Source organism: Leopardus geoffroyi, chromosome C2 (genome assembly GCF_018350155.1).
Source record: "Leopardus geoffroyi isolate Oge1 chromosome C2, O.geoffroyi_Oge1_pat1.0, whole genome shotgun sequence".
NCBI lineage: Eukaryota > Metazoa > Chordata > Mammalia > Carnivora > Felidae > Leopardus > Leopardus geoffroyi.
In genome coordinates, this window is record NC_059333.1 from 54,712,342 (window position 1) to 54,739,991 (window position 27,650).

A 27,650-nucleotide genomic window follows, 5' to 3' on the forward strand; every position below is an offset into this window, starting at 1 on the left:
AGAGAGAGAGAGAGAGAGAGAGAGAGAGAGCGAGCGGGGGAGGGGCAGAGAGAGAGGGAGACACAGAATCTGAAGCAGGCTCCAGGCTCTGAGCTGTCAGCACAGAGCCCAGCGCGAGGCTAGAACCCACAAACTATGACATCCTGACCTGAGTTGAAGTCGGATGCTCAACCGATTGAGCCACCTAAGTGTGGAATGGGCATTTTAAAGGAGAGAGTCTGGTAGCAATGAAAAGTTCCAGTGAGAAAGTCAAGCCCAAATCCCAGGGGTCAAGGAGGGCTGGAAGGAACAAGTCTGTACCAGAACATAGTTCAGGATTTCAGGTGCGTTTGGCTGAGCCCATAAGTATGGCTGTGGCCAGAAGGCAGTCAGACATTGACAAGTGAGTCCCAATTTTTGATGATGGAGGACGGAAGAGGCCAAACCTTGCTCACTGGCCACGTGGGCAGTTTGGATTGTAGAAAGGTCTGGAAAAGTTGATTACAGTGCACAGTTGAAGGGTGGCATAAATGAGCACATCTGACTTCCCTGTTTAACTAGATCTATTTCTGAGTGGACTTATTTACCATCTCAAAGAGTATCTCTTCCCAAATTTTTCAGAAGCCTAGGCTTTCTGAAAAGAAGATGAGGAGTACAAGAGGCAGGAGACACACAAAAAGCAAGGGTGAAGTGGTTTCCAGTTAAAATGAGAATGTTGATTGGCTTGGCTGGTGACAGAGCCAAATGATGACAGCTTTAGGACATGTTGCACCTGCCAGCAGGAGGGTGGGTTTTCTTTCAGAAACCACTAAAACGATGATTTGTGTAATATTTACAGGAGACATTTGTGATTCTGTTGAATTCCTAGAACTTGCTATTCCAGTTTTTTAAAGGCCCCTTCAGGTGTCGGTGGGTCCTACAGAACATACTGCACAGGTAAATAAGGGACGACGCACTCATGGCTCAGCTTCCTCGCTAAGTGATTATTCAGCTCTTATGTCTAATTAAAAAAAGTACAGATTTACAGTTCCAGATAATCTTTCATTAATTGAACAAGTTGGATCTTTGTTGCTCTTCTGGAAGTTTTAGATTTGCACCTCATGTTTTATAGGTGCCTGTCAGCTCTGCTTTGCTTGGCTGACCAGAAGGCCCTAAACTTGCAAAACTATTTCAAACTTAGTTTTGGAGTGTGTATCTATACATGATTCCTTCTTATTGTAGTACTTTTTTAAAGTAACTAAGTAGTGGAAGCATGATGGTATTACAAATAAATAAGGTTTTAGAAACCTATTTTTTTAAGTATTTTGAGAGAGAGAGTGTGTGCAGGCATGAGTGGGGAAGGGGCAGAGAGCATGGGGGAGAGAGAATCCCAAGCAGGCTCTGTGCTGTCAGTGTCAGCACAGAGCCCAACACGGGGCTCGGTGTCACCAACCATGAGATCACGACCTGAGCCAAAATCAAGAGTTGGATGCTTGACCAGCTGAGCCACCCAGGTGCCCCTAGAAACCAGTTTTAATAAGGCAAACTGATTTCGATAGTTCATAGGTAATCAACGCAAACAAGACATCGAATATTAACAGGAATAGAAGTTTTATGACATTAGGATTATAAATGACCAGAGGTCACATAGAAAGTATTCAGTTGGGGGCACCTGGGTGGCTCAGTCGGTTGAGCGTCTGACTCTTGATTTCAGCTCAGGTCATGATCCCAGGGTTGTGGGATCGAGCTCCACATTGGACTCTGCACTGAATATGAAACCTGCTTAAGATTCTCTGTCTCTCCTTCTGTCCCTCTCTCATGCTCTCTCTCAAATAAAAAAAAGAGAAAAAATATTCAGGCTAGTCAAGAATACCTTATGAATACAGTGTAGGCAAGCCTTTCACATTCCTGGGAATGGGAGGCTTGCGTTGGGGTGATGGTGGTGTTGGTTAATGTAGTCATTGAGGGATAAACCCTGTGAAGCTGGTGTTTCTGGGAGTTTAAATTGCCTTTAAAATGTGATTTTTAAAAATTGATTCATTCATTTATTCATTCATTCATTTTGAGAGAGGGAGAGAGGGAGAGAGATGGTGGGGAGGGGCAGAGAGAGAGGAAGACAGAGAATCCCAAGCAGGCTGTGTGCAGTCACACACACACATGATCTGTGACCTGAGCTGAAATCAAGAGTTGGATGCTTCACCAGCTGAGCCACCCAGGTGCCCCTATGTGATTTTTTTAAATATATTGGGCTCATTTAGAGGACTGATTCTTAACTAGGGAGTCATACCACCTCCCAGGGAGTATATGGAATTTGTGAGACATCATTTATCTCAGATTGGGGGATGCTACCCCCTGGGGTTGAGGGTTGGGGTGACAGGAAGGGATAGGAACTTGAGATGTATGTTGACTCAGCAGTGAGTGAAACAGTCTTGCCTAGTAAAGAATGGTCTCACCTGGAGTCTCAAAAACTTCCTCACTAAGAAATGCTGATTTAGAGTATAGGATATTCCTGCAAGTTAAACAGAACAAGATTAGTAACTGAAGTCTCTGCTCTTTGGGCTCTGAGGATGCATGCCCCATGCATAAAGAATAAGAGAGGTGGCACTGCAGTCCTTTAGAAATTCTGGAGATCTCTGCACTCACTGTTTTGTTAAGGTAAATCGTCTTATGGGTAGTTTTACTCCGTTGCTTAAGTGAGGGTAAATTTTATTTCCTTAGTCACAGTGTAAAACTAGCAACAGGGGGGCTATAGATATAAATTTCCAGAGTCTAACACCTGCTGGCCATAAACGGCAGTCTAGATCATAGAAGAAACTACACCTAAAGCATGTTCTCAGCAGCTACTGGTAACGTAATAAAAAGACAAAATAAAATGATAGACATTCATCATTCTTTGCAACAGTACAGTGTCATGAAATCCAAAAGATAATTAGTAGTTAGGGAGGAAAAATGAGGTTTTAGATAGATAATAGGTACACACACACACACACACACATTTGGTTTATTTTTATTTTGTTTTATTTTTTTATGGTGAAAAAAAATATATGTTTAGATTTAGCCAGCTGGACTCAGTTTAGACTATCCCAATTTTGTTGGCAACATCCAAAGCATCATAGTTGGGAGCCAGTTGAACATATGCTTTCTTTTCTCCATTGGGCCTGATGAGAGTGTTGACCTTGGCCATGTCAATATCTTAGAGCTTCTTTACAGCCTGTTTGATCTGGTGCTTGTTGGCTTTAACATCCACAATGAACACAAGTGTGTTGTTGTCTTGTATTTTCTTCGTGGCTGACTTGGTAGTCAGGGGGAACTTGATGATGGCATATTGGTCAAGCTTGTTTCTCCTGGGGATGCTCTTTTGAGGATATTTGGACTGCCTTCGGAGACACAGTGTTTGGGGCCGTCAGAATGTGGGTGACGTGCAGATCTTTTTTTTTTTTTTTTTTTTTTTATGATTGTGGACGCCTTTCAGCACTGCTTTCTTGGCCTTCAAAGCCTTTGCTTTGGCTTCGGCTTTGGGAGGGGCAGGGGCTTCCTTCTTTGCCTTTGGTGCCATCTTCGTGAAAGGGCTATGAGTTTTTCTTTTATTTTTTATTTATTTATTTATTTATTTTAGTTTTTTCTTGAGAGACAGACAGAGACATAGCACAAGTAAGAGAGGGCAAGAGGGAGAGGGAGACACAGAATCCAAAAGCAGTCTCCAGGCCCCGAGTTGTCAGCACAGAGCCTGACGCAGGGCTCCAAGTCACACACTGCGAGACCATGACCTGAGCCGAAGTCGGACGCTCAACCGAATGGGCCACCCAGGCGCCCTGAGGGTTTTTTTTTTTTAAGGCAGATGTTGAATAAATTCATGAAGATGTTAGGAACATGGGTGGATTGGAATAGAGTTGAAGGAAGGAAATGATTTCAGGTGTTAGCAGTCTTTCTTAAGGAAGGAACACTTACTGATTTTCTTTCAGTGTTTTGCATTCTTGATAGATGACAGATCATTCCCTGTGATTTCTCAGATATTTGTCTCCAAGGTTAGTTATTTCTAGAACAGTTCATTCATGTATTTATCACTTATTGAATGCATTCTTAGTAGTAAACATGCGAATCAAGTGTGAAAGACAAACCTGCAAACATAAAAATTTCAATCCAAGGTGAAAATGTCATAGTAGCTATATGAATAAAATACTATGGGGGCCAAGGAATGCACTCTAGCAAATCAACTTTTAGCCTTTGATCACAATATGGAAATCACGTAAGTTACCTGCAAATGAGACAGAGCAATGTTTCTACTGTCTCACTAGACCCAGAACATTGACTAATGAGTCAGGATAACTGGTATAAACAGAGAATGGAATTTGTAGATTCACTTTTAATTTGGATATGATATGTGGAGAGTCTGCTTTGTTTCTGTGTATGTAGTCAAGTATATGCTTCACTTCTTAATACTCAAACTATAAAACCTTCTACAGTAATTGAATTACAGACCAAAAAGGCCCATTTGCTATAGTTGCAGTTATTATGTAGTGAAGCAGTTGATTTTGAGCAAGTGTGAAAAAATGTCACATGGTCACAGACAGGATGAGAAAGAGAATGGCTTTCCACTGCAGTGTATTGATTGGGTACCTCAGAAGCCTGCCACTTTGTTCTCTATTAAATTACACTTAACATATTTGATTTTAAAATAACTCATACTGGCTTTCTTTTTTGTTTATAAAATTAACATGTCAAAAATACTGAAAAACACAATGTCAAAATAAAAATCCCCCTCAATGCATATACAGCTTCATATCCATTGTGAACATTTTGCTCCTTATTCTTCCAGTATTTTTTCTAGGCATGGATACAGTTTCCCAGTTTTGTTTTCTTCTAAATTAGAATTGTGGAGTATAAATCTTACTCTGGGTGTATTTAAGGAAAATGTTTTTTCACTCATTGATTTTACGATCTTAATTCCCTATGTCCTTTCTTGTTAGTGTTTCCTTCCTATTAAAAAAAAAATTTAATGTTTATTTTTGAGAGAGAGCGAGAATGAGTCAGGAGGGCAGAGACAGAGACAAAATTCAAAGCAGGCTCTGTGCTGTCAGTGCAAAGCCCGACATGGGGTTTGAACCCCCATGAACAGTGAGATCATGACCTGAGCTGAAGTTCAGACGGTCAACCCGTCGAGCCTCCCAGGCACCCAGTTTCCTTCATATTGTAGTGTTTCATATGTATTTCACAAAAATGGCGCGATTCAGGGTTTGGTATCCTGTGGAGTTGTACATTTTATGAATGTATACTTCTTTATGTGTTCCCTATATGTAAAATCACTGCCATTTGATAAGGTTTCCTCTTTCAGGGAAAAGAAAATAGCTCTTTTGTTAGAGTGGAAAATCTTCAGAGTATTTATAAGGATTTATTTATGCCAACATTTGCCTGATGCTGACAGCGTGACACTTTGGGTTATCATTCTTTCCTTCTGCTTCCTAAGACATCACTGCAGATGCTGTGAGTGTCCACGTGTTCACATGTCCAGGTGGTTCATGCTCCTTTTTGAAGCTAAGCTAGCAGTCAACCAGCCAAGAATTTACTAAGTGCTGGCTCTATGGATCAGTTTCATAAGTTAGATTTGGCTTTTGGGGACATGTTCAAACAAAACCGTATTTTCCGAGAGCATGAAATACTGTACTGTCCAAGTGCAGATCCAGTTTTCTAATATCTATCAGTCTGTCAGCTCTGAACTTAACGAGAGTCTGGGTATGTGCATGTGTGTGCACACACATACATGTGTTAACTTTAAAAGCATAGTTCTTTTCCATGGAGGATTTTCTTTTCCTTATTGCCCAGGAAAATTCTAATACCATAAAGGGGGCTTTTCACCTAGGATTACAAATCTTCCTTAGGATTCAGTTAGACGCTACTGTTAGTCTTTACCTATTGAGCTTTAAGGACTGTTCGTTATTGAAGACCAGAGCTTACCCCATAATTTTGTCATGTCCGTGTTTCTTGTTTTCTTTTTGTATTAAAAGACCCACAAGCAATAGCTGTGGAAATTAAGGAAAATATTTTTTGAATAAACGATATAATGCTTGCTGTTCATCTTCCCTATTTGTTTAAAATGGAACATAGTAGACACTAGGGATATTTTTAATGTCTTAAAAATAGGCTTGTTTCATTATCAGAGCTACGTATTATTATTAGATTTTTGTTGTAATAGGAAATGGTGAAAGGTCAAGAGTAGATCTCTATTTTAAAATATGAAACTTCAACCCTGTTTAGGTTTAAGGTCCTCAAAAATATCTCTTACAGTTGCAGTATACTTTCAGTGAGATAATAGAACAGTTCCTGTTTCAGGAGCTGCTGAATGACTCTCCAGGACTGTGTGACATCACACAGTCGGAATTGAGAGGCTCTGCCAGGGGGTCAGATGGGTGCTGTGGCTGAGAAGTTCTTACCTCGTCATAGCCGGCAGCAGCGGTGGCAGAGCCTAAGCAGCTACTTCTAGGCTGACAAATAAAGCTAATTATTCATGATTGAATTTTAGGGAACATTTTTTCCCCATAGTTGGGAGTGGGGTGCCTAACTGAACTATTAATGTCTGCTGTGAACAGTGAGAAAAATGCTTTTCTGAGATCAAAGACAGATACTGTATTTGGAATTTGTTCAAGAAGAATAACTTTGCAAGTACAAATATACTTTTAACTGCAGAATTTTGTTATCTGTCTTCAAAGGAGAACTGCTTGTTGATAGTTAGGCCACTTCCTGCCTTTCATCTTTTTTTCTGTCTGTGGACAAAGGAAAAAAAAAAGCAGCTCTGTAGTAATGACAATCCTTTTTTATGAGTTGTTTTAAAACAGAGGCAACTGAATTAGCTATTTTAGAAAGTACAGTTGGCTCTTGTAGAAATGCAGTCCTAATTCTGTGGTAGGGTCACTACAAATGGCTTTCAGATAACTTCCTGTCAGATCAGTAGAAGAGGTCAGCAGTATAATCTATAGAGAAACTGGAGAGTGGAAAATAAGAATTTATAAGCTTTCGGAGCCAGGACCTTCGGTAGACTGACAGGAGGCTGCCAGAATGGAGAAGCAACTTTTAAGAAATAAGAAACCCTTCTAACGGGAGACAATATCTGACAGAAAATAGACACTGATTTGTCAGCTTGACAGGTTCTTGTTCTTGGAATCAGCATGAAGCTACCTTGAACCGCGTAACTAGAGGGTATTTAATCTGGTATTTGCTGAAAGGGATGTCGAGGGCCGCAGTTTGCAGCAACATTAGGCTAGTTGCAGCGTCACATTTGAACAGCCTAAGCAAGATGATTTTTCTGAATAAAATGGAAGGAAGGAAGGAAGGAAAGGGGGGAAAACCCATCCAGGGTTGAAACTCATCTGAGTTTGCTGAAAATTACATGTAAAAGACACACCATACCCTCTCTTCCTCAGCCTTCATTTTTCTTCATCAACTCCTGCCAATGCTGCATCTGTAAGAGGATAATACAGGCTACCATGCCTGAGTAATGGACCCTGATTTCCACCCTTCTGATTGCCCACTGTCTGCTCCAAGTAATGCCTTGCAGGAATTCTCGGTGTCCTTGAGCACTCTGACTAATGTTGTGTTTGGGCAAAAGTTCCAATAACCAGAGAATCCTTCATTCAACTTTTCTGATTTTTATCTTTACTGATTTTCAGTTGAAACTCTCAATGCATGATTTTGCTCTCCTACATTTTGTGGCCATAAGGCCTCTTGTTGGTATGTATTTTTTTTTCCCTTGAGATATTTTATTCTTTAAAATAGTAAGGAACCTGGAGAATTGTAAATTGCCCTCAAAATAGATCATTTTTTGCCTTCTCCATTCTTCAGTGACTTCTCTCATTAGGATAATAGAATAAAATTGCCTTTTAGAAGCTTTTCCTATATTGATCTAGTTCATTTCAGAGGTTGAAAGTGGAGGAGAAGAAAGTAACCAAGAGGTCATTCTGTATCTTATTGTAAATAAATGTGGCAATTTTGAATTTTAAAAAGAGCAGTTTACCCATTTGTCTTAATAATACAACTTCAAAGCAATCAGATGTTTGTAATTTAGTGCAAAAAAAAAAGTAATGAAACAACACCAATAATTATTTGCTCAAAAGGGACCCAAACTTTATACCAACTCAGAGAGTAAGAACATTTTAGTTTTAAACTTAAGCTCTTGTGGACTTAGTTTTATAGATCTTTAAATTGATGGGGTTGCACTCTGATTTCTAAGTCCCTTTCATCTCTGACATTGTACAGTTTCATTAGTGAACACAAATTTATATTTCATAGAATTCCAATATCTAGAAATAGCCATAAGAACCCTTCTGATTTGCTTCTCTTTGTTTTAGAAATAGTAGAGTCCAATTTTAATATACGAATAACTGATGATGCTTTCCCCCCCTTTTTTAATGCATTCTGAAGAATTTCATCTTTTTGGTGTTTGGTACTAGGCCAGTGACTTCTGACTGCAGGATGTTTAGGGAGCATTCCAAACAGGTACTAGAGTTACAGAATCCCCAAAGCTAGCTAGTGGTAGTTGCTCAGATCCTGTTATGTTTATGAAAGAAGTAGTTAAAGCCACTGCATACTCCTCTCCACCCCCAATACACTTTGCTTTATCCCACCCAGTTCAGGGGATTTGAAATAATAGAGGAGAAGTTAGAATTTAGGGTTCCATGTAGCTGTTTGGTTAAATGAATTATGAAATTTTGGAAACTTAGTATAACATGTACTCCAGTATATTATTTGGGGAATACTAAATAAAGCAAAGCTCGGTTGTAAAATACTTAACCAATCAGCCAAAGAGTGGAGAAAAAAAATCACCCAACAAAATATGTACCTGGTTTCTGTTTGTTAGTATTTACTTGTTACATAGAAGTCATTAAATGAACTCAAGGATATGTAATACTATGACCCTTATAAACTACCAGTGCAATGATTTAATTGTAGTTCAGGCTCATAATGCTAATTAAAATGAAGTTAAACCCTGCTGAGTCACTTTAGCAGTCCATGGTGCATGGCACTTGAAAAAGAAAATCACAAGTTAAAGCTGACAAAGGTAAACGTAATGTGTTTTACCTCTGAGCCCCCTGATCTTCAGAAGACTTAACAGGAGACTTTTTCATTTAATCCCATTTTTAAAAAAAGTACTGCAGCAATTGCCACGTTTACTATTATCCCGCCTGCTTCTGTAGCCACCCACATGTAGCCAAGAAGCATTGAACATTAGTGTACTATGGCAGCCGGCCTACTCGAGTCTGAGCCCTGGTGTCCAGTGTACTAGTTCCTTAGGTGTGTTACCGCAGGCAGTCTCTCCCCACCCCCCCCCACCCCCCGCCCCAAGCCTCAGTCGCCTTACCTATGAAATGTGCGTTATTATGGTTCCTACTCCGCAGAGTTGTTTTGAGGATTAAATGAATTAATGCTTATAGTTAGAATAGGACCTTAAGTCAAGAAATCAAAACATAAAAGGCATATTTAGCCTCACTATTCTCTGTGCTTTGTTCTACGTGAAAATTCTATTTTCAGTTTTAAACTACAAGTCTTACAATCAAAATGCACTTCACTAAATTGAAATTAAATTTCTGAAAAAGAAGTGTTTATTATTGTTTCTTTAAATGGCGTTTTTAACTTTGTAAATCCAAAATATGAAGTATAACGTATTATTATGATGACTTCTAATACCATAAATATGTAATTTTTAGGTAGAAAAGTTTTTTTGAACTGTTCTGGAAGATAGGTGTTGAAAGCATAGTAACAATAGTTGGCTGGACTTGGTGCAGTGAATAATTGAGCACTTTGATTTGTCAAGGACAGACCCCTTTGTCTGCCCTTCAGGTGTGGGGTGCTTGGAAGTCCCCATTTGTTTTTCCATCATGAAGGAGCTCCGCAGTGGTCCAGCTAGTTCCCCTCTTGGCACATGAATGGTTTGGATTGATGTAAAGTGGCCAGGATTTAAAGGCCCACGTTTGGCCACATTTATTACCTGTCTGAGCTGAAGATTGTAGTGTTCAGATTTTTCAGTGTCCTAGGCAGAGTTTTGCTCCAGGTGTGGCTCCTGTGATTCCTAATAAATGCAAAAGTAGGGCAAGGTGGTTTGATCCTGTCAACCTGTTATCAGCCTGTTAGTGATCTGAACCTTTTACTCTCCGAAAATTTAACTCCTTCGTTATAAAAAACACACTGAATTATTTATAAAGTAATTACTAGTGGGCTTCATGGCCTTGATTTGAAGCTATTAGAAATTGACTTTTTCTTTTAAGGAAAAAATACTTATCCCGTACACTTTCTAAAAAGACATTGGTAGAGTTTTATTGAAACATTAGAAAAGTTATTTTTTTCTTATTGTGGGATTCTAAGAAAGCACATAAAAAGTGTTTAAAATATTGGGGCTCCCGGGTGGCTCAGTCGGTTAAGCGTCTGACTTCCACTCAGGTCATGATCTCGCCGTCCCATGAGTTCGGGCCCTGTGTCGGACTCTGTGTGGACAGCTCAGAGCCTGTAGCCTGTTTCAGATTCTGTGTCTCCCTCTCTCTCTGCCCCTACCCCACTCACTCTCTGTCTCTCTCTGTCTCTGAAAAATGAATAAACCTTAAAAAAAAAAAGAAAGTTTTTAAAATATTAATAGTTAAAAAACAACATAGTGAAGATACACAAAATTCGAATTGTATTCAATTTCTAAAGTATAGAATTTATACTATATATCATATAGGTGTATATATATGTTAATGAATGGTGGAAGGGGATTGGCATAAACTGAGAAAAACAACGTAGGGGGAAATGCATAAAACAGCCGTTGAAACTTTTTTAAGCCCACAGATACTAGCGAGAAAATGTCATCAGTGTAAAGGCTGTGTGAGGGCTGTGAAAGCTGATTTATTGTGTCTTCCTGGTAGGAGGTGAGAAGGGGGAACGGAGGCCCTTGTACAGGAGGGAGGTGGTGGGCTCTGTGCTACAGGCTGGCCACAGCTGAAGATATCAAGGTAAAATCAGCAGAGTGGTATAATGGGCCTTCAGGGTCATCTAGAACAACTTTCCAATGCTGAAGGCCTTCCACAGTTTTCCTACTCTGTCAATTGCTAATTTTGTCCTTGAATAGACCTGGTATTAGAAGGTTCTCTTTTTGCAAGGTGAAAGCCAGGGCTCGATGCTGGGTACCTTCAGTCCCAATCAGTTACTGTCATTGGTCTTCTAGTTCCCTGCTTCTCTCCATGTAGAACGAGTATGAGAAGCATGAGAAGCACGGTTTTACACCACACCTCTCTCAGATCATCTTTGACCAGTTCCTTATGAATACCAACACCATTCCAGTTCTGTTCTCCCGTAAGCATCATTTTCCCATAAAGTCCCACCAATTCTTCTTAAGTCAAACCTGAGATTTCAGGAATGGCCGGCCACCTGACTTCCTCCCAGCTGTGTCATCCTGTGGTACATTGCAGACCCTACCCTGGCCTTAAATCATGGCAAGGATCTGACTAATTTTTTTCAGGAGCTTTTCAAATGGCTATTTTTGTGATGCCCAGAGTAAGAGAAGCCAGGTCAGAGTTGACCAAAGGTGCAGTGACAGGAAGCTCCCCAAACCTGGAGTTCACCCCTGGCTGTGTCCTTGTTGATGGGAATGAGTTCAGCCATTAGTTTAAAGTTAACAGTGGGACAAATTGGGGTCATCAAAGTGAGTTAAGAGAATTGCCTCAATTCTTCAATGGCTTTTGTAATTGCCAAGAATCTGAGTGTTAAGAATGTCTTATTATTATTATATACTGTCTATTCCCTGATGGTTTGGACTGCATTTGTTGCACTCTATTACATGCTGTCTAACTCCCAAATTGTTTCATTATTATATAGACTTTACCTTGCCAATAAGTCCTTTATTGGCCCAACTCATCTTTCATAATCAGTGTCATCTCTCTTAATACTAGTCCATTAATAGGTCCTTAAAAGATTGACTTAGGATCAGGAAGTCTCCTTCTGGCAGCTATATAAGAGCTGTAGGAATGTGCCCACCTCTCAAGTACTGATTTGGTAGTTCTTGCTGGGAGAGCTCAGCAAGCAGAATTTTTTCAATGAGCCTTGCCTTCCAGTTTGAGAAATGCTATAATGGGATATAGATAATGTGTCTGACATTTGCTGTTCAATTGTGATTTTTAATATGCACCAGACAGTGACAGGTTTTATTTACCTTTTTCCTAAAATCAGGGTGATAAAGCATATTTTATTTATTCCAGTTGGTTCTTTTTCAAATTCTTGCCCAAACTTCTTTCTCAAAGTATATTATTACATATATTATTACATATTTTTAAAATATATATTATTACATATTTTTATTTTTATTTATTTTTTTTCAATGTTTATTTATTTTTGGGACAGAGAGAGACAGAGCATGAACGGGGGAGGGGCAGAGAGAGAGGGAGACACAGAATCGGAAACAGGCTCCAGGCTCTGAGCCATCAGCCCAGAGCCTGACGCGGGGCTCGAACTCACGGACCGCGAGATCGTGACCTGGCTGAAGTCGGACACTTAACCGACTGCGCCACCCAGGCGCCCCTTATTACATATTTTTAAAAAACCAGTAAATACTTGGGCATATGCATAAGGACTTTTTTTTGTTCTAAATATGTTCTGAATTACTGCTTGTGCTTAAAAATCTGTGTGGCAAACATGGGAAGTTGTGTGCTGCTCTGGGATTATATGGCAGATTTGTAGTACCCTTCTGTTACATGTGTTGAATATGGAAATGACAAGCTTTCATGATACCTGTGAAACTGTAACCTGACTATTGTATTCAGTGCAGAATGCTGAAGTTAGTTGGAAATCATGTTGTTTGTTTCACCCTGTCTTTCAGAATAATTTGATGGAGTTGCATGTGCTGTCCATCAATAAAGCATATTTGTTTTGAAAGACACAGCACTCAGGGCTGTCAGTCATAACGACTTCTGAGAGCCCGTTAGGAGCTGTAACAACAATATTTACAAAATGCAAAGTGAAGAAAAGTACACTGAGTCACAGATACACATGCTTTCTTGTGCCCTGATTCTCCCCTCCCACAATGTATTTAGTGTGGCTAAATCCATATGAAAGACGATTTGGAAGTATGAATGGAAATTTGGGAATTCTCTAGCTAAAGTAAATACCAAGAGACTAATTAAATGCTAAAAAGGTTTGTAAATCAATTACCTTTCCTTCTATATAAATATATTGATTAAAAAATAAAATCAGTGATACAGTTAGATGGAAGAAAATACCTGTATTTTGGGATTAAAGTTCAGAGTTCTTAGGCTTGTCCTTGGTTTACCCCTTAATGGCATTGGGAAGATTATGTAAGTATCTCTGAGGCTCCTCTCACTCAGCTGTAAAATGGGCATAATTATACTCACTTCTTAAGACTGTAGAATGTTAAATAAATGAATGTGTATAGTAAAAGCTTTGCAAATCACAAAGTGATACATAATGAGAGGTAGCAATTAAAGTAGATTAGGAGGTTTTAATAACTACCAATTTTTCTTACTAGAAAATGTTTAGAACTTATTAATGCAATGTACTCAAATTCCATATTGTAAAGCGCTTTATTATAAAAATCAAAATGGAATTTCTTAGATATGTCAGTAAAACAACTGCCATCTGGAAAAAAAAAAAAGGTGGGGAGGAAAGCAGTGTGGGCTCATGGGTAGCAGTGTAGCCCCTGGCCGGCTCATAGAGCATGCAACTCTGATCTTGGGGTCATGAGTTCGGCCCCATGTTGGAGGTAGAGTTTACTTAAAAAAAATTTTTTTTTTAACTAAGAAAAAGAACTTAATGAGAAATGGTCTTAGTAGAATTAAGAATCTTGCTCAGGGGGGAAAAGATACTAAATTTGAAAAGTTCTTTGTTTAAACTCACTACTTTACTTCTCTCTGAAATCAGCAAACACAATCCTTAATGATGTGGAAAAGATTTTTAAGTGACTTGTCAGGTTTATATAGTTTATAAGTCTTTATAGAGGAGCTTTTGTTTATACTATAAAGCATTACCTTTGTATTTAAATAGGATGCCAGAAGATAAAAGTTCGGCCAGCAGAGGGAGATTTATGTAAATTGGGCTGTAGGAAAAATACTCCAAGATGCCTCAGTAAACATGTATCTTGTGGGTAATAATGCCCACTCTCACACTGTGAATAAGAGAAAAACAGAAGGAAGGAGGATACTAAAACGACTCATACTAAAATTTGTGTTTGTATTCTTTCTTGGGTGAATGATAGAAAAATAGAAAAGGAAAAAAGGCAAATGATACACAAATAGAAACTTCTTTTTTGTGTGTGCTAATTCTGTGATGTGAAGAACTTTTTGAAACATGTCATAAAGTTAATACATTTGTTAAAATAAAAACAAGCTTTCAGTACTTGGCACTGAGGTCAGAGCACATTCAGCCCAAACATGTTAAAAGAATACCACCTGAAACGAATGTAAAGGGAATGGCTAATGTTCTGAACAGGGCACTGTTCTGACTCTGAATTAGCAAGCAAGTACTTTTGTATCATGCACATTAAGTCAGAAAATTGGAATATATTTAAGAAAAAAATTTCACCAGTAGTGAAACAAGTATAAAACACAGTTTTCTTCTTAACTCCAAACAGAAAATATAGATGTATCAAAGTTCCCTATGCATTCTAATTAATTTCCTTAACAAATGTGCGGTTTGATACAGTATCATTAAATCCACAAATTTTAAGCAATATTTATTAAATACATATTATATTAAAGGCAGTATTCTGAGTATTCGGGAATTTATTATTTTTTAATTTTTTTTTTAAGTTTATTTATTTATTTTGAGACAGAGAGCGTGTGTACTAGCGAGTGAGCAGGGGAGGGGCAGAGAGAGAATCCCAAGCAGGCTGTGTGCTGTCAGCACAGAATCCCACATGGGGCTCAATCTCCTGAATCGCGAGATCATGACCTGAGCCGAAATCAAGAGTCTTCGCTTAACCAACCGAGCCACCCAGGCTCCCCTAAGTATTTGGGAATTTAAGGATCAGCGACATCCTACATCCTTGTAATGTGTGATCTAGTAAATAATGAGTTACCTCAATTCTAGCATGCCAAAGTGTAACGCAGGTAGGCATTGCAGAAGCTATGGATAAGCTAGGATAAGCTATTTCAATAAATACTATCTATGACTACTAGCATAAGATATATCAATGTTTTTTTTTTTTACCTTGGGAAAAATTAAGATTTTTGTTTCATAGCCATTAAAACAAGAGGTTTTGCTTTATTAAGTAAAATAAGTTTAACTGTAACTTAAGTTGTTTGCTGTCTTTTTAGAATAGAGAGCAGTAGCTTAGGAAAAAGAAATTCCAAATAGAGATATCACAGATTGTTGATTTTTTGCTGAACCACAGTTTCTGGGTTTTTTTGGTTTTTGTTATTTTTTATGTTATATTTATTTATTTATTTATTTATTTTTCAACGTTTATTTATTTTTGGGACAGAGAGAGACAGAGCATGAACGGGGGAGGGGCAGAGAGAGAGGGAGACACAGAATCGGAAACAGGCTCCAGGCTCTGAGCTATCAGCCCAGAGCCTGACGCGGGGCTCGAACTCACGGACCGCGAGATCGTGACCTGGCTGAAGTCGGACGCTTAACCGACTGCGCCACCCAGGCACCCCGTTTATGTTATATTTAGAGAGCAGGATGATGGAAGACATCCAGACTGATTATTATTTTTAAATGAAAAAAAAAAAAAAACTAAGTCATATAAACCAAAGTGAGTCAATCATTTTAGATGAAGTATAATACGTTTAATTTTTTTAAAGTTTATTTATTTTTGAGAGAGAGAGAGAGCACAAGCGAGGAAGGGGCAGAGAAAAAGGGGAGACACAGAATCCAAAACAGACTCCAAGCTTCGAGCTGTCAGCACCGAGCCTGATGTGGGGCTTGAACTCATGAACTGTGAGATCATGACCTGAGCCCAAATCAGACGCTTAATGTACTAAGCCACCCAGGCGCCCCTACTACATTTACTTTTTAAGAACACATGTGATCATTCTTAAAATTTAAAGGGCTGTCTGTAAACTGGTGCACAGAAGATTAAATAATCAGTGTTCCGCAATGGGTACAAGAGAATAGGGAATGGATAATTATTTCTCTTGTGAGGTCAAATTATTCATTATGAGTCATTTTGACATCTGAATAGAAACTATTTCTGAACAAGTAATATTGCCAGGTTTTCTGGTTTGGCAATTTGAGTATGTTAGTTGATTGGGTGCAGGGAATTTTGGAGCTGGAAAATCTCAGCAGGAAAAAAGAGCAGGGCATAGTGAGGATGAAGTAGAAAAGAAGCGGTGACAATGAGGAGAGGGGACAGAATGATAGGAATAGACTGCAGGGAATAGTCCTGGAGCTCATTCATTGAATCAGTATTTGCCCACAGTGTGCCTGGCTCTGCGTCAGGCCCTGAGATGCCGTGGTGAACATTATATAGCCTCTGTTCTCTGTTACAGTCATTTGGGATATAAAGAAGAAAACAGGCCCCTTCATTGTGGCTTATTGAGTGTAAGGTGTTTGAGGACTCACGGGGAGCATCTCTCTCAGACTAGAAAGGGCCAACAGGCCTGAGGTAAGATCCAGCCTAAGCCCCGAAGCAGGATTGAGTCCCATTGCAAGGAGACACTTGTGCACATGCTGAGAGGTCAGAGGCCATGGCACATTCCAAGTGATGGCATGTGGCTCCGTGTAGGCAGAGCTTTTAAAGTGATAACAGAGCAGAGAAACCTGAGCCGTAAAAGCAAGCAGGGACCAAGACAGGAAGAGTCTTGTGTGTTAAATGAAGGAAGAAGGTTGGACTTTTTCCTGAGAACATTAAAGGACTGTTGAAGAGATTCATGCAGAGCCTGAGCAGACATTTGTGATGTGGAGAATTGAAGTCAGCACAGCTATAGTCCGGAAGAGCTGACTGCTGAATCAATGTGGTAGGGCTGAATGAGGAGTAGACCACATACATGAGGCAGAAGGGGCAGAACTTGGTGAGAGGATATCAGGGCAAGAAGGCACTCCAAAGATTTGAATTTATGGTGAGGAAAAAGAGAAATGTCTGTGTGTTCTGGAGGTTTATGTCAAGGGGATGGAATGTCCAGTTCTGTGCACCAGGTTCTGGCATTCTTCCCAGGTGTATATGGTGGAGTCGGAAGCCTGCCCCAGACAAGGTATTTTCTCTGAGAGGCTCAAAATCAAAGGTGTGAGTGCGAATAATAGTGAGGTAGAGAAGCCAGAGCCTGTCTTGAGTTGAAATGAGTTGGAGAGCTTTCTAGGAAATTAATCCTGGGGTTTAGAACCAAGAAGATTAGGAGCCCAGTCAGAAAATAAGGTGCAAGGTCGAGCCAGTGAACAATGTTAGCACCAGTCAAGCCAGTTCTTGGCTGCTAGCTACATGGCCTGGAGTTAGGCAATCTTCCTGGCTTGATGGCTGGAGGCCACTTTGTACAAACTAAAGAGGACTAGCCAAAGGGAGGAGGGGGATTCAAAGAGTGTTTTAGTCTTGAGATTGTGTAGGAGAAGGTATTAACTAGAAGGAACTGTTGACAGTTTATCAATAGTTCATCAAAGAAAGAAACTGAAAGACTAGTGGCCCAGGGTAGCAGGATAAGAGATTAAAAAGCACATAATGAGAATGAGAGAAGTTGACCTTGAATCTCTGCCTTTGAGAGAAAATGGAAGAAGAAAGATGCAAGTTTTGGAATTGGTAGACTGAGAGCTTGTGGAGCTTTGGGAGAGCTCACAGAAAGAAGACCTTCCTGTGAACCAGAAGGCAAAAGCATTTTCTTAGAATGGCTAGCATTGTGGTGGGAAGGACAATAGGGAAAAGTGATGGAATGCTCTGAGGGCAGAAATCCCAGGTTTGAAACCCGGCCCCTCCTCCACGTGCTGACAGAGTGGCTCAAGCATGTTGCTGAAGCTTTGTCATTCTTAATTGCTTCATATATAGTACCTTTCTCTCAGAGATGTATTGAGGATTAAAGAAGTTATTTCATGTAAAGTGTTTATTAGCCTGTAGCAAACATTCAATAAATTTGGTTATTAGAAGGCAATGTTGTATAATGGGCAGGAACGAGAGACTCTGAAGCTAGACCTCCTGAGTTCAAATACTGGCTCTGCCAGTTCTGTGCTAACATTGGGATCTTGGACATCATATAATTTACAAACAATGTATGGCTCATTAGATGATCAGTAAATATGTGGCCAACTGCACTGACAGTAAATGAGACTCCAGGAGTTTGTCCTCTTGTGACTCAACTTCTTGCCAGTGTGATTATGTCCTACCCATGTGACAAATGCATATAATAAAAAAATCTCGTTAATTTGTAAACTAAAGAGGCAAATTATATGTTCTATGTGATTCAGTTTTCTCATCTGTAAAGAGGAGATAATAATAGTACCTACCTCTTAGGCTTGTTGTGAGTTAAGAGAATTAATATAAAGCTCTTAGTTTCTGGTCTGTAGGAAGCAACATATACAGAAGCATTATGTATATAGAAGCATTTTATATATGCATATATATCTCATTATTACTGTTATCTTCACTCATCATTAATAGGGGTTGAGGAAAACCTGAGAATTCATAATGGGAACTGTGGGTTGGTTAAGACTGAATAAGACGAGTGAGAAAGGGTTGCCGACGAGCCTGAAGATCAACTTGGGATTGGAAACTGTGTGGTAGTGTCGGACCAGGGGAGCAGCCAGCAACCTGGGGCAGACCTAGAGAAGAGAAATGGAGGGGCTCAGAGTTGGGGTTTATTAGCATCCAGTTCTGAAAGGAAAAGAGAGCTATTGAGCTGAAGGTACTATGATCTGCTGTTTGAGAGAGTAATGAGTCATTGACAAATAAACAGAGATGGGAATAAGGCTACTTAGAGCGTGTATCTACTACTTAGACTACTACTACTTAGACTAGTATCAACAGCTGTTTGGTAGTGACTTAGGTTTCATTATATTTATTACATCTCCTTGTCAATTTGCCTGTTTCTTCTGGTCTCTCCCTTTCCCTTCTGAACAGCCTTTCCTGGGGTTTTACTTTTCCTTCTCTATTTCCTGTTCGAGTCTTACATAACTCTTCTTTTTTTAGTAAAACAATGTAAAGGCAAGCATAATTAGAAAGCTTAAAAGTATCATTTCTGTGTTTGCTTCTTCATGTATTCTCCGAGCATCTCCCTGTCTAGTATGGGGATGTTTGCTCTGACAGATCCAGAAAAAAAGCATCTGGCATGTTCATTACCTTCAAGGGTCTTTGTGGGAGGAATTCACATGAAATCATTATGCTGTACAGAAAAAATGATAATTGTTGTATAATCAAGTGTCAAAAAATATGGCACAGCCATTAAATGTGGTGGGTCAAAAAGGTGCTTAGGAAAGAAAGAAATAGGAATTGGGGCAAATAAAGACAGCTTTTTAGAAATGGCAGTTCAGAGAGGCTTGTAGAATAGTGAGTCGGGGGTGTCTGGTGTGCAGGTCTGGGAGAGCAGAGGAAGTGCAGTTCAGAAGCACCAGGTGGGTGTGGGGAACAGGACAGATACCTACGGGCAGGAGGGCAGTGGGGGGTGGTGAGCTGAATGGGAGGTAAGGCTAAACACTTAACTCCCACAATGCATAGCTCACCAGGTGATCAATAAATAATGCGTTCAGCTGCACTTAGAATACATGAGGAGGACACTCAAGAACTTGTCATCTTGTGCTTTAGGTTCTTGTCAGTGTGATAATTATGTCCTAACCTTTGTTAATTTAGAAGGAAGGCAAATGTGTTATGCTAGGCCTGTTGAGCAATAGAAATTTGGTGACTTTCTGATTAAGAATGTAAACAACATAAAATTATAGGAAAACAAAGTTAGGCTTCTTGAGGTACATGGTGGGGAGTGTCCTAGCCTGTTGAATTCTGTATGTAAATAGCTTTTTCTCCCTAAGTCACCCCTTTTGATACTTCATCTCTTTTAAGGTAGCTGTCGTCTGTCTCTACAGCCTAGAGCAGTGTGTTAAATTAAGTTCTCCTAAGGATAAATGTCATGGAGGGGAAGTGTAGTAGGGATCTTAAAATACATACTCCTTCATGAAGTCAGGGCACAGGGACCCGAACTACCAGTACAGCTAAGCCCTTTAAATAGTGGGTGCCTTATTAGTATTCATGAAGAGCATATAGATAACATCTTGACAGAGTTAAAGTTTCAACCTGAAGAGCTACTGCTTTTCAATAAGGAGTGCCTTTAAAGATACTCTTTGCATGAATAGAGTAACTGAATTGCTTCTATAATGAGAGTATTACTTTATTGAGTGAGGTATTTTTCATTTAATCTGTCTACAGTTAAGAAGAATTGTCATTAGAATTATAATAAATAGTAAAGATGAGCACTTGTAAGGCTTTTATCTTCAAAGAACTTGAGTTAATCTAATTTGTCACTTAGAGTCATCAGAGATGTGCACTCACTTTTCTGCTGTGAAGCCTGGAAGCGTTCACTTTCCATCCCCTCGGCGCTCCCTTTTGGTATTTCCATGGCCCATTAGCTACTTTGTCCTATGGAAAGTGCCCCGAGAGTCAACAGATGGAAGGCTTTCCGTGGGATCCGTTTCCTGTGTAAGTGTTTGGGCTCTTGAGTTAGGCTTCCTGGTTCTGATGCCATCTTCTCCGTGGCTGACTGTGGGACCCTAGGCAAGTTACTTAGCCCTCAGCTTCTCCAGCTGGGATTCATAGTCGTACCTGCCTCAGGTTTCTTGTGAGGACTAAATGAGATAATGAACATTAAGTACATAGGAACTATAAATAGTAGCTGCGTACTAGTATTGTTTTAAAAATTATTGCTAGGAACACATCGTTCTGGGCAGTTGTTATATGTGGTTAAGTGTTAGGTGAGGAAATGATTAGCAGTACTTTTTCAGGGCCTGCTGTGTACCAGGCTCAGTGCCACTCCCTGGGACGGAAAAGGAAGAAACCATGGCACCTCCCCTCTAGAAGTTTGCATCCTGGGTTTTTTGGGGAGTGGGTGGGAGGTTGGCACAGGTAAAACAAACTGTAAAACACTGGTGTGCTTGACCTAATAAGATCAAGTACAATCAAAGAGCAGAGAGTGATGGATTTTTAAGATTTTTTTATAGAAAGCCTTAGAGAGGAAGGGATATGTGACCTGGGCCTTGGAGGATGAGAAGAACTTTGACAGAAAATGGGAGAATGTTGGGGTGAGCAAGGGCTTCAGAGTTGGTGTGTTTGCCAGCTTCTCTGTCAGCAGGACCCCATGGAAAGACAGAAGCAAGGTGTGTCTTGAAAGCAGCAGGGCTCCCTGTAAGGAAGATTTTAAGCAGGTCAGTCTAATTTGCGTGGAACTCAGCAGCCACCATTTGTCGCTGTCTCTTTGGGTGGTTTTTCCTCTTCTCTGTAGACATGAGAGAATTGTGAGGTTTTGCCGTCCTAGTTGGACCTAGGGGAGGCCTTATTTGTTGCTGGAATGTGTGGTGTCCAACACTGAGATTTTATGGACCTCTTTTACCTTCCCCTGTCTCACTGGGTCTGAATTTCCATTAATATGATTTGGATGGGATTTTACTGGGACATTTAGGAAACAGTTTAAACTCTAAAATGCCCCTGTGACAGCATTCAGTTCACACAGTGTTTTAAAGACTGAAGTGTACTGATTGCCGACGTTGTAAGACAAGATGATAGAAAGACTAAGAGGATCTCATTCACAAAATGTATGACTGTGCCAAGGAACTGTTTCTGACTGTATATCACACAGACAAAGGAAAGGAAACTTTCCATCTTTCTTTTTCAGTTTTGGAGTCTGGGGACTCTATCATCTGGGAAGCACGTGGGCTATGGTTAAATGGAAGACATGTGTTCTCTTTGAACAGTATCTTCGGCTGAGTTTAAGCAAGCCGAGGCTGTCAGTTAAAACCCATACTCCCTCTAAAAAGCTTGTGGGAAAAGGGAGGATTTACTAACACAGAGTGAGAGCTTTCTGGGTGCCAGATTCTGTGCTGGGTATTATACATAAAGTGTTCTCACAGTAGAGCTATTATTCAGTTTCAACATATGAGGAAAGGTTAGCAAGATTAATAACTTTATAACAAGTAGTTAGTGGCAGACGCAGGATTCCAAATGAAACCTGCCAGGCTTCAGTGTCCATTGTTTTCTTTTGTGAAGTGTGGTGTTTGGTTTGTACCGTTTCTTTTGTGACATTTCTTCTTTAAAATCCTCATGAAGGATTTTGACCTCAGTAAAGTCTTCATGAGTGAGCTTACTTTTGAGTAATACAGTTAAGGGGCGCCTTGGTGGCTCAGTTGGTTAAGTGTCCGACTTGGGCTCAGGTCATGATCCCATGGTTTGGGAATTCGAGACCTGCATCAGGTTCTCTGCTATCAGCACAGAGCCTGCTTCAGATCCTCTGTCCTCCTCCCTCTCTGCCCCTCCACTGCTCATGCTTTCTTTCTGTCAAAAGTAAATAAACATTTAAAAATAAATAAAATGAAAACCTGAATAATAGTTAAATTAACTTTTTAAAAATTTATCACCAAGTTGGCTTGTATTTAGTTCAACAGTGATTGTCTAATTAGAGTCACTCATCTTGGCATAGGAAGGCACACACGGATTGGTTTGTTATTACAAGATAAATAATATTCAGGATTTTGGATCAGGACCTTTAGCTTCTGTGATTTGACCATCTCAGGAGCATAATTTGATGGTACTGAGTCTTTCAAGTAGAGTCCACTGATAGTTAAATAATCTGATTTCAGTTATTCTGGAGTTGCAGTGCAGAATGGAAAATGACCCCTTTTAAATAAAGTCTGCCCGTTGCTTCGTTTGTTGTGTATAGAGGGTTAGCTTAATTTGTTCTTGTTCAAGAACAGGAAGCCAAACTTTATAATACATGGGGTTTTTAGTGGCAAAATAATTACAAGTGTAAGCCTCTGTTACTGTCATAAATTAACAGTTTTCTCTTTATTGTTGAAATAAGAAGAGTAATGGGCTTAAGTCTCAAAAGTCTGCCTTCTTTGTCTCTTCTACTTTTTCTTCATCCTTTCTTTTCATTGTCCTTTCTTATTTTCTCATTACTTCTGACTGATCATCAGGAGCATCATTTCCCCCCACTCTTTTGCTTCCTTTCAACCGTTTGAAAACTGATCTGTAAGAAATTAAAAAGTAATCAGATAACTATCAATTATTAAAGTATCCAGTTTATAGTTTGAGGTATTTCATAGTCATTACATCAGTTACACGTTTCCTGACTATTTTGTCCAAAGTATATCATGTCCAGTTCATTTGTTCACGTTTTCATCTGTAACGAATGGTAAAAATATTTCTGTCCCTCTTCCTTTGTTCTTCTTCCACAGCTCAGGTGGCCGATGGTTCTTACACACCACATGCCACCGCAGCTTGCATGTCACAGTTACACGTAGTTTTCAGTCACCTTTTTTTCCCAATCAAGAGAAAATATCTGAATTCAGGGGAATGATTTTTAAGCCATTTGGATGTATGAAAACAATGAATTATTACCATTTAGTGCAGGGATTCATATGGTTGCTTGTAAGAACTCTCACAACTGTCTGAGCCAGGATGCTTCTGAGCACATAAAGGTAAATAGTCTTGGATCATTAATAAAAGGCCTAGTGAGGGAGGTAGGATGTATCCATATAATTGTAATAAAGGGAAAATGTGGTGTCGTTAGCCGTGCAAAGTCTAGTGGATTTCTGGGGAAGGAGAGATTAACTTGCGGATTACCAGAAAAGACATACAGTATCTATAGTGGCATGTCCACTACATGGGAAAGAAATCACATGTGAATGTGATTATTCTGAACCCCAAAGCCACATGTACCGTCCATTAATTTAATTCTTGATATATACTATTTTGTCTTTGAATATTAAAATTATACACACACACACACACACACACACACACACACAGGCACATGTACTTAAACACAGTCACACATAATTAAATAGCATAATTAATTAGTCTCCCATTGATTTATTTTATTATTTAAAAAGTGTGTTACAGGGGCGCCTGGGTGGCTCAGTCGGTTGAGCGTCCAACTTCGGCTCAGGTCATGATCTCACAGTCTGTGAGTTCAAGCCCCGCGTCGGGCTCTGTGCTGATGGCTCAGAGCCTGGAGGCTGCTTCCGATTCTGTGTCTCCCTCTCTCTCTCTCTGCCCCTTCCCTGCTCATGCTCTGTCTCTCTCTGTCTCAAAAATAAATAAAAACATTAAGAAAAAAAATTTTTTTTAATAAAAATAAATAAATAAATAAAAAGTGGGTTACATAAACAAAGATAGGATTAAGATGCAGAGTAGGATGATTCTGAGCTGACCTCCTCCCACAGACCACGTACTCAGACTACAACTATATATGGAACAACTCTCTCTGAAGACTAGCAGAACAGGTCTTCCACAACTAAAGATAAAAAGAAAAAGCCACACCAAGAAGGGTAGGAGGGGCAGAGACACAGTAGGGATATCACCAACACAGAGGTTCTCTCTGAGGAGTAAGGAGGTCCAGCCCCACATCGGGCAGTCCCCTACTCCAGGAAGATGAGCCCCCATAATGTCTGGCTTTGAAAGTCAGCAGGGCTTAACAACAGGTGAGCAGAGGGCTATGGGAAACTAGGACTCTGCTGTTAAAGGACTCATGCACAATCTCACTTGCTCTAAGACCCAGCAGAAAGCAGTTTGAAAAACACCTGGGCCATACATGAAGAATGTTTTTTGACTAATTTTTAGGGTATATGCCAGAGCAGCAGGGATCTGTAGGAAATTTCTCTGGGAATGGAAGCACTCACTGGAAGGCACCATTTTTCTTTCCTTTGACCTAGCTAGCCTGTCGCTTGTGGGAGCCATTTCTGATACTCTCCATCTACCTTGTTAGCACTGCTCATTCCTCCCCCTGCATTCCTCTGCTGACTCACCCCAGAAGGCATCCCTCCAAAGGGGCTCCTGCCCTGGTGGGCAGCCTTCGCTGAGACTGCAGCCCAGCAAAGTGGCTCCCACTCTCCTGCCACTCCCCACCACCAGGCAGCCTCTGTCCCAGCAAGTTACCTTGGCCAGGACTAGCACCCCCAGCCTCCCCCAGAGTGGGTCTACCTCACTACACTCAGCAAGAGCCCTTGGCTGAAACCTCTGTGTGTGGTCCCCCCCCCCCCCCGCAAAAGATCCTGCCCCACTGCACCCAGCATACAGCCTCAGCCTGGATTAGAGTCCCCACAAAGCAGCTGGCATTCAGGGAGGGAGGCAGTCCCATTCACTAGCATGACCACAACAATCATAACCAAGCTTCCCAGCCAGCCACACAAGGGGCCAGCCCTGCTCAGCAATACCACAATAGCCAGGCCTCTCAGCCAGCTACACTGGAGTCCAGGCCCACCCATTAGTGCTACCATAGCATGGCCAGACACTGCAGCCAACCAGGCTGGGGGCCAGCCCTTTGACTAGAGCACCTGCACCTATTCCAATCTAGCCACTACAGGAGGTTGCACACCACCCACTCGGGAGACACCCCTGGAACACTTGGTCCTGGTGACCAGGGGGCATTGCACTTCTAGGCCCCACAGGAAACTTTCTATGTAAGTCCACTCCTTCAAGACCAGGAGACTTAGCTGGCCTACTAATACATACAAACAAACACAGAAACTCAGGCAAAATTATATGTTCCAAATGAAAGACAAAACCTCAGAAAAGGAACTAAATGAAACAAAGTGTGCCTGATAAATAATAGTTCAAAATAATGGTCATAAAGATGCTCACCACACTTGGGAGAAGAATGAATGAGCCCAGTGAGAACTTCAACAAAGAGAAGGAAAATATAAAAAAGAACCAGTCAGAGCTGAATACAATAACCAAAATGAAAAATATACTGAAGAGAATCAACAGCAAAGTAGATGATGCAGAACAGAACAGACATCTAAAAGGCAGGGTAGTGGAAATCCCCCCAGATGAACAGCAAAAAGAAAACAATTAAAAAAAATAAGGATGCACTAAGGAGAGCACTTGCTGGGATGAGCACTGGGTGTTATATGTAAGTGATGAGTCACTACTCCTGAAATCATTTTGTAAAAAATAAGGTTTATGGAACCTTTGGGACAGTAACAGGATGCTAACATTCACATTATAGGGGTGCCAGGAGGAGAAGAGAGAGGGAAAAACTTCTTGAAGAAGTAATAGCTGAAAACTTCACTAACATGGAGAAGAAAACAGACACACAGAGAGCACCTGACCAGATACATTCAAAAGAGATCCACACCAAGACACATCATAATTAAAATGTCAAAAATTAAAGAGAATCTTAAAAGCAGCAAGAGAAAAGCAACTAGTTACATACAAGGGTACCCCTATAAGACCCATCAAATATTTAGCAGCAATATTTGTAGGCCAGAAGGGAATGATACATTCAAATGATTGAAAGGAGGGCAGGGGAACCTACAACTAAGAATAATCTACCTGGCAAGATTATTCTAAATTAAAGGAGAGATAAAGTTTCCCAAACAAACAAAAATTAAAGAAGTTCATAACCACTAAATCAGCCTTATAAGAAATGTTAAAAGGATTTTTTAAGTGGAAAACAAAAGGCCATAAAAATGTCATACCTCCGAAAATATTGGGGCCACCATATGGGTTTACTTGCCACTCAAGCAGCTCATCCTGAAGTGATTAATAAGCCACAAAAATAACGGCTTCCTCTTCTCTCTACATAGCATTGGTATTTTTGGAAATTGGGTTGCCTGTGCCAAATTTTATTTGTAGATAGAATGAGAATTGTTAAATGGTCTATGGTCTATCAGTTCACGAGAAACCTTTGTTGCTTTTTAAGAGCATAGCAGATAACTAATTCCATTTAGAGTTTTCAGTAACTTTTTACACTCTCAAGGCAGCCACATGAATCATATAATTGCTTCAGAGACTCAGCAGAAGTTTCTTGCTAAAAAGGCCATAGGAACATGTTTTTCTTTTCCTCTTCCTCCTTCTTTTGACTAAACATAGCTTTTAATAAATTGAAAATGTTTATAAAGATGGAGATTTAAAAAATTTTATTAAAATAAAGATTTTACTGCAGCACAAGAAATAATCTGATTATCAATACTGGAATGATTGAATAAATTGCAATACATTTTTCTTTTGGAATATTCTGTAGTTATTACAAAATGAGGACGGTAAAGGTGTATTGGCTTAGATGAGCATGATCTGTGCAAATTAAAATTTCTAAATGGCTGTGTTTACTGCTGTATTTGTATATAAAAGAAGATACAGAATGATGTAGTCCCTAAGGTTTTTAAAATTGGTCAAAGGATAGGCAAACAGGTTAGAGGCAAATGATCATTGACAGAAGAGAATCCAGAAATAGATATGTACACATAAAGTAATTTAGTGTAGGATAAAAGGGTCATTTCAAAGGAATGAGAAAGAGCTGGATTAGTTAACAAATGCCTTTGGGAGAGTTGGCTAGTTATTTGGGAAAAAAAGAATAAGATCCTTATTTCCTTTATCAGAATGAATTACAGATTGGTCCAGTATTAAAATTCTTTTTTATAATGAAATCATGCCAGTTCTAGAGAGAAATATTAATGATTTTTTTTTGTTTTGTTTTGAAATGAGGAAGACCTAAGCATGAAACATGAAACAGTGACAGACAGGATAAATTTGCCTATGCCATGTTGTTTCAAAGGCTTCAGAACAGAATGAATCTTGAAACTTTATGAAAATCTAGTTT

At 39.9% G+C, this 27,650-nt stretch overlaps 1 protein-coding gene and 1 pseudogene across 15 annotated transcripts in view; one reads left to right on the forward strand and one right to left on the reverse strand.

The window, feature by feature from the left end:
- Window positions 1-27,650, forward strand: part of BBX (BBX high mobility group box domain containing) — a 289,196-nt gene that overhangs the window by 152,317 nt on the left and 109,229 nt on the right. The gene's annotated exons all lie outside the window — the stretch shown is intronic.
- On the reverse strand, window positions 2,994-8,566 carry LOC123610827 (annotated as a pseudogene).